This window comes from Babylonia areolata, chromosome 1, assembly GCF_041734735.1.
Source record: "Babylonia areolata isolate BAREFJ2019XMU chromosome 1, ASM4173473v1, whole genome shotgun sequence".
In the NCBI taxonomy this organism is placed as follows: domain Eukaryota; kingdom Metazoa; phylum Mollusca; class Gastropoda; order Neogastropoda; family Buccinidae; genus Babylonia; species Babylonia areolata.
Genome location: NC_134876.1, coordinates 80,178,674 through 80,186,173, shown reverse-complemented (window position 1 = coordinate 80,186,173; position 7,500 = coordinate 80,178,674). Strand labels below are relative to the sequence as shown.

General features: G+C 45.4%; 1 protein-coding gene across 2 annotated transcripts in view; it reads left to right on the top strand.

Annotated features, from left to right (window-relative positions):
- Positions 1–7,500, top strand: part of LOC143293730 (GTP-binding protein Rhes-like) — a 210,916-nt gene that overhangs the window by 137,021 nt on the left and 66,395 nt on the right. The window lies entirely within an intron of this gene.

The window sequence follows — 7,500 nt, the reverse complement described above, 5'->3', positions numbered from 1 at the left end:
ACAAGACAAGAGAGACAAGACAAAGCAGGACAAGACAGAACTAGACAAGACAAGAGAGACAAGACAAAGCAGGACAAGGCAGGGTAGGATAGGACAAGACAAGACATGAAAGACAAGGCTAAACAGAACAGGGCAGGACAAGACAAGAAAGACAAAACAAAGCAGGACAAGGCAGGCAGGACTAAGACACGAAAGACAAGACAAGGAAGACAAGACAAGAAAAACATGATAGAAAAGGACAAGGCAGGACAAGACACGAAAGAAAAGACAAGAAAGACAAGACATAACAGGACAAGACATGAAAGACAGGACAAGACAGGACAGGACAAGACAGGACAAGAAAGACAGGACAGGACAAGACAGGACAGGACAAGACAGGACAGGACAAGACAGGACAAGAAAGACAGGACAGGACAAGACAGGACAGGACAAGACAGGACAGGACAAGACAAGGCAGGACAGGACAAGAAAGACAGGACAAGACAGGACAGGACAAGACAGGACAAGAAAGACAGGACAGGACAAGACAGGACAAGAAGACAGGACAAGAAAGACAGGACAGGACAAGACAGGACAGGACAAGACAGGACAGGACAAGACAGGACAAGAAAGACAGGACAGGACAAGGCAGAACAGGACAAGAAAGACAGGACAGGACAAGGCAGGACAAGAAAGACAGGACAGGACAAGACAGGACAAGACAAGACAAGACAGGACAAGAAAGACATGACAAGACAGGACAGGACAGGACAAGGCAGGGCAGGACAAGGCAGGGCAGGACAAGAAAGACAGGACAGGACAAGGCAGGGCAGAACAAGGCAGGACAGGACAAGACAAGAAAGACAAGACAAAGCGGGACAAGGCTGGGACAAGGCAGGACAGGACAAGAAAGACAGGACAGGACATGACAGGACAGGACAGGACAGGACAAGAAAGACAGGACAAGACAAGGCAGGTCAGGACAAGACAAGGTAGGACAGGACAAACAAGATGGAAAAGCAATTATCTGCTGGTTTGATTTTTTTTGTGTTTTGTTTTGTTTTCGCACATCAAGTTCTCGCCCTCCGAAAGGTCAACCCGTTGAGATTAATTAATGAATGTCAAAATCACAAGGCAACGGAGAAAACTAAAAGCTAATTGTTAACTGCCCGTCTTCGTCGAAACAAAATAATGGATTTCAACAGATCGAGAGGGACAGAGAACGGGGATTTGGATAGCAGAGAGAGAGAGAGGGAGAGAGAAAGAGAGAGGGAGGGAGAGAGAAAGGTAGGGAGAGAGAGAGGGAGGGAGAAGGAGGGAGAGAGAAAGGTAGGGAGAGAGAGAGGGAGGGAGAGAGAGAGGGAGGGAGAGAGAGAGGGAGAGAGAGAGGGGAAAGAGAGAGAGGGAGAGAGAGGGAGGGAGAGACACACAGACAGAGAGAGAGACAGAGAAAGACACATAGAGAAACAGAGAAACAGAGAGAGAGAGAGACAGAGAGAAAATGATAGACAGAGAGAGACAGAGAAATAGAGACAGAGAAAAACACAACAAAGACACACACACACAGAAAAATAGACACAGAGGGAAACAGAGATAAATAAAGAAACAGAGAGACACAGAGAGAAACAAAGAGAGGGAGAGAGAGAGAGAGAGAGAGAGAGAGAGAGAGAGAGAGAGATAAAGTTGAAAAACGAGAAAAACGAACAAACTTTGGACCAGTTGTTTGTTGTTGTTCTGGTTGTCGTTTGTGGGTATTTCGTTTTGAGCCTAAAAGAAAATAACATTGAAACAGTGCACATGTCAGAGAAGCGACGGACACGATGGGTCTGGTTTTCTTAATGTTAGCTAAGTCCATGAATAAACAGATAAATAAATGAATAAATAAATAAATAGATAAACAGATAATGAAGTCATGAATAAACAATAACAATATATAGACAATAAACAAACGTACAAACAAACAAATGAATAGATAAACGAATAAATAAATAAATAAATAAATAAATTTCTTGAAGTTTTTGCCCAACCTCAGACAAAATTCAAGTTCATATCTGTTTAACTCTCTCCATACGAACGGCGAAAGAGACGACGTTAACAGCGTTTCACCCCCAATTACCATCATCAAAATATTGCAAGCGGAACGCTCTTCTACTGAAGAGGTGAATGTTGACAAAGAATACCACAATTCTGACGACGGAAGCTAAAGGTTGGGTCATTCAGACACCCACTGGACATCCGAGGGGTCTGTGTAGAGGAGAGGAGAAGAGAGGACTGGCCGTACTGAGTGAGTTAAAACACAGCGGCATCAAGAGGAGAAAAAAAACAAACAAAAAAACCCAGTTGCTTGTACATTGCGAAAACAAAGAACTGTTATCCTATTACAATCATGATCAGAAGCAAAATGGCGAGAAGTGCATTCGAGAGAAGCGCAGGTGAAGAAAGATAGAGAACTGCATAAAAGGTCAATGGGAAATTGAATTTGGATATTGGAATTAATATATTTGATAAGTGTATGATTTCGAGGAGTTTTATTTTTCGTTAGTGATTAGTCTCACTGTTCAGTATATCTTTGACCTTTGCAAATGCAGCCTGAATCGAAAAGTTTACAGGAACAAGAGAGTTGTGTAACGCTTGGCATTTTACATGAACAGCGTTTTTACACACACACACACACACACACACACACACACACACACACACACACAGACTACACAGTTCGCTTCGAAAATCGTGGATTTACAGAACAATTGACAGACAAGACACCACCACCACAACAGCAACAACAGCAGCAGCAGCAGCAACAACTTTAAAAACAACAACAGCAATAACAACAGCAGCAACAGCAACAACAACAACAGCAGCAACAACAACAATGACAAAAACAATAGCAACAACAGCAGTAACAACAACAGCAGCAGCAACAACAACAGCAGCAGCAGCAGCAGCAACAACAACAACAACAATAACAACAACAACAGCAGCAGCAGCAGACACAACAACAACAGTAACAACAACAATAGGAACAAAAATACAACCCGATCTCCACACACACACACACACACACACACACACACACACACACACACACACACACACACACATACACAGACAAGTAAGGTCAGAGACATTTGGCATCAGCTTTGCGTTACATTGTATTGTATTGCGCTGTTATGAAAACTCCAGGTCTCGCAAAAGGAAAAGTATAGTCCTGGTCAACGCGGGAATTGAACCTGGGCGTTTCAGCGAACGGATTGCTTTATTAAAGTTCTCTGCTCAATGAGAGAGAGAGAGAGAGAGAGAGAGAGAGACAGACAGACAGAGACAGAGACACAGACAGACAGACAGACAGACAGACAGAGAAAGACAGACACAGAGGCACAGACAGGGAGATCGAAACAGAGACAGACAGGCAGAGAGATGGGAAGACGGGAAGATAGACAGCCAGACAGACAGACGGACACACACACACACACACACACACACACACACACACACACACACACACACACACACACACACACACACAGATAGACAGGGAAAGAGAGAGATAGAGAGACATGTGTATACAGAGACAGATAAAGAAAGAGGCAGAGAAAACGGTACAAAGAGATCAAGTAAAAAGAAGGAAAGAAAGAAAGAAAGAGAGAGAGAGGGAGGGGGGAGGAGAGAGAGAAATAGAGAGAGAGAGGGTGGGCGGGGGGGTGATGAGGGTGGCATAAATCATTCAGATGATTACACAGGATGATGAACGTTCAGCTCCATGCATACGAATCTACCTCTGATCCCTCTCTCCCCCCCCTCTCTCTCTCTGTCTCTCCCTCTGTCTCTCTCTTTCTTTCTCTCTCCTCTCTCTCTCTCCCTCTCTCTCTCTCTCTCTCCCTCTCTCCCTCCCTCTCCCTCTCTCTCTCCTTCTCCCTCTCTCTGTCTCTCTCTCTCTGTCTCTCTCCCTCTTTCTCTCTCTCTCCCACTCTTTCTCTCTCTCTGTGTCTCTCTCTCACTCTCTCTCTCTCTCCCACTCTGTCTCTCACTCTTTCTTTCTCTTTCCCTCTCTCTTTCCCTTTCTCTTTTCTCTCTCTCTCTTTCCCTCTCTCTTTCTCTCTCTCCCTCTTTTTTTTCGCCCTCTCCCACTTTCTTTTTCTCCCTCTCTTTCTGTCTATCTCTTTCTGCCTCTGTCTGTCTCTCTGTCTCTCTCTGTCTCTCTCTCTGATGGCCTGGTCTATTAACTCCCCATTTTTCCAGCTTTGTCATTTCGTCTCCATAATCACTGCCCGAGTTGAGAGAGAGCTTGCCTACAGCCTGTCATCACTAATTCATTAATGCATTCCCATTTCTCACTTTGGAATGTGTGTGTGATGTCTGTGTATGTATGTGTGTGTGTGTGTGTGTGTGTGTGTGTGTGTGTGCGCGCGCGCGCGCGCGCGTGCGTGTGTGATAGAGAGAATCTGTCTGGCTGCCGGTCTGTTTGTGAAAATGTAATTTGACTGCTACGAATAGGTTTTGTTTCGGCCATTTCGTGAGCATAACAGAAAAGACTCTGCACAGATCTTACACAGTGATTCAATCCATTTGATGTGCCACCGAGGCAGCCTAACGGATTCGATTCAGTTCGATTCAGTTAAGTCCAGAAGACCTTAATGTCTACTTCAAATAGGGTTAGAACAGAAAAGTCTTTCGGTTCAGTCCAATCAGGTAAGTAAGTGAAATAATGGGGTTTTTAAAACGTGAATTGAAAAAAAAACCGGATTTCTTTCCTTGATTACTATGTATATAGGAGTCATCCTGCAAAAATGAGAAAAACAGTGATGGAAGAAAAATAAGTCGTTTTAAAAACACGACACCAACAGCAGCTGTGATTGTTTTGCTGTTGGCAAAGTAAGTTGGGTAACGCCTCTGGTCAGGCATCTGCTTAGCAGATGTGGTGTAGCGTATATGGATTTGTCCAGACGCTGTGACGCCTCCTGGAGTAACTGAACTGAACTGTTGATCTTCCTTCCTTGACCAGTCATGCCTTCCAACCACACTTTAAAACCCGTAATTTGAAAGACTGTACGTGACAGATCCGGTTGGGGGTTGGACTTTTTATTTCAGTGTTGACGTTGGAGGCCCCATTCCGGCATGGTGTTGTGTGCTTGGGAAAGGTAGGTTTCTCTGATGTCCCTCACCCCACCCCACCCAGGTGTCAATGGGGGTGTTCCTGACTTCGGTTGTGGAAGGTTTAAACGTGGGAAGGAGAGGATTGGGCCCCGCCTTCTGATGTCGAATCCTGCATAGTCAGGTTCAAGTCAGGAACCTCGGCGATGTACTTGACAACACACTGTTCATGCAAAACATTGTCTTGACAACACACTGTTCATGCAAAAAATTGTCACCCAGACCTGTCAGTCCCGCGACTGTCAATTACAGCGCATCAGTTCCATTCTGAAATATCTGTCCACCGATGCAACATCTAGACTTGTCGTTTCTCTCATTCTCTCTCGCTTTGACTACTGTAACTCTCTATTGTCTGGTTGTGCTTGCTTCATCCATTCAGTCCCTCCAGCGCATACAAAACTCTGCTGCCCGACTCGTCCTCAGAAAGAAAAGATCTGAACACATCACTCCTCTTTTACAACATCTCCATTGGCTCCCCGTCTCACACAGAATAAAGTACAAGATCTGCACTCTATGTTATAAATGTACTTGCAAATCTGCCCCTTCCTATCTCTGTGGCTGCCTTCACATCTACATCCCTTATCGCTCTCTACGATCGGCTTCGGATCCACTCTGTTTACGCTTACCCAGATTCAAACACTCCACTGTCGACCGCCGCTCTTTCTCTGTCTCTGGACCATGCATGTGCATTCGCTTCGTCAGGTCTCCGCACTCAGCTCTTTCAAGTCTGGCCTAAAACCCTACCTCTTTCCAAGATAGCCTCCTTCCCTGCCTCTTTCTAGTTTTCAGTTTTTCCAGTTCAGAGTTATGCATGCGTATGAATGACTGGTGCTTTGATTTGTTAGCGCTATATACATACTAATTATTATCATCATTACATGCAGTTGATCATAATTCACTGCCACTATGACTGTCAAAAGCTATGGGACCTTTGTTAACCCTTTTAAACGTGTCATGAAGATGGCAAATTCTTTGCACACGAGAGATGACGAAGAGCGAGTGGCGCCAGGCGGGTGGCGACGGGTAGCATTTGTGGTGGCATGGAAGCAGGAGAAGAGGTGAGTGTTGTTCGTTGAATTGATAAATGACAAGACAAGACAGAAGAGGTAAGTGTTGTTCGTTAAATTGATAAATGACAAGACAAGACAAGGCAGTTTTGTTTGTATTGACGATGCATGTATATAGGCAAAGAACATGCTTTTTTTTCTCTTTACATCCAACCCTGGCCGTAAAGAAGCATATTGTAAACACACGAAGAAAACTGAGAAAAACAAAGAAAGAAAGAAAGAAAAATATTAAGACACAATGAAACGCATGAATCGCATGCGTGGAAAGAAAGTATGAGGTTCGTTCCTTCCTCGTGTCGTCTGCCATTGTCACGATACCCTACACACCGCGTCCACCCAGGATGACAAGAAGATTGGTTGTAAATGTTGGAGAAACAAAAAACTGATCCGAAGAACCCACGCCAAGCTGTTTCTCCCTTTGCCTCTGGATCTGTCTCTGTGTCTCTGACTGTTCGTCCACCTGTCTCCACCTCTCCTCTCTCTTTCTTCTCTCCCTCCCCACTCCCCCAACCCCCCCCCCTACCCCCCCTGTCTCTATGTTTCTGTTTTCCCTCTCCTCCTCAAGCCCCCCCCCCCACCTTCTCTCCCTCTCCCACCATCTCTTTATCACCAACCCCCCCACCTCCCATTCCCCTTCCATTGTTTTCTTATTAATTTTTTCTTTAAATCTCCTCCTCCTCCTTCTCTGTCTGTCCCTCGCCCTGTACTTATCAGACGCACACACACGCGCGCGCGTGCGCACGCACGCACGCACACACACACACACACTCACTCACACATACTCATACACGTGCGCGCGCGCACACACACACAGACACACACACAGACACACACTCTCTCTCTCTCTCTCTCTTTCTCATTCTCTCACACACACACAGACACACAGACACACACACACACACACACACACACACACACACACTGACGGCAAGGACCAGTCAGGACGGGTGGCTAACTCAGTGTCAGCAGCAAAATAAAAAAAATAAAAATAAAATAAAAATAAAACAAATAAAGAGAGAGACAGACAGACAGACAGACAGACAGAGAGAAGCAGAAAGGAAGGAAGGAAGGCAGGAAGTAAGTGACCCAGAAAGGTGACAGCCTCGTTGGTTGCCTGCCTGTCGGACTGCCTGGCAGCGCTTCCTCGTGAGACACGGCGCGAGATGTTTTAGACAGGAGAAGGTCAGCCCAACGGAGCCAGCCCGAGTTGTGATTGGGAACGGAACGAAAACGACTCCAGAGGAGAAAGTGTGAAGGTCTTTTGTTTTGTGTGTGTGTGTGTGTCTTTTTCTTTTCCCTTCAC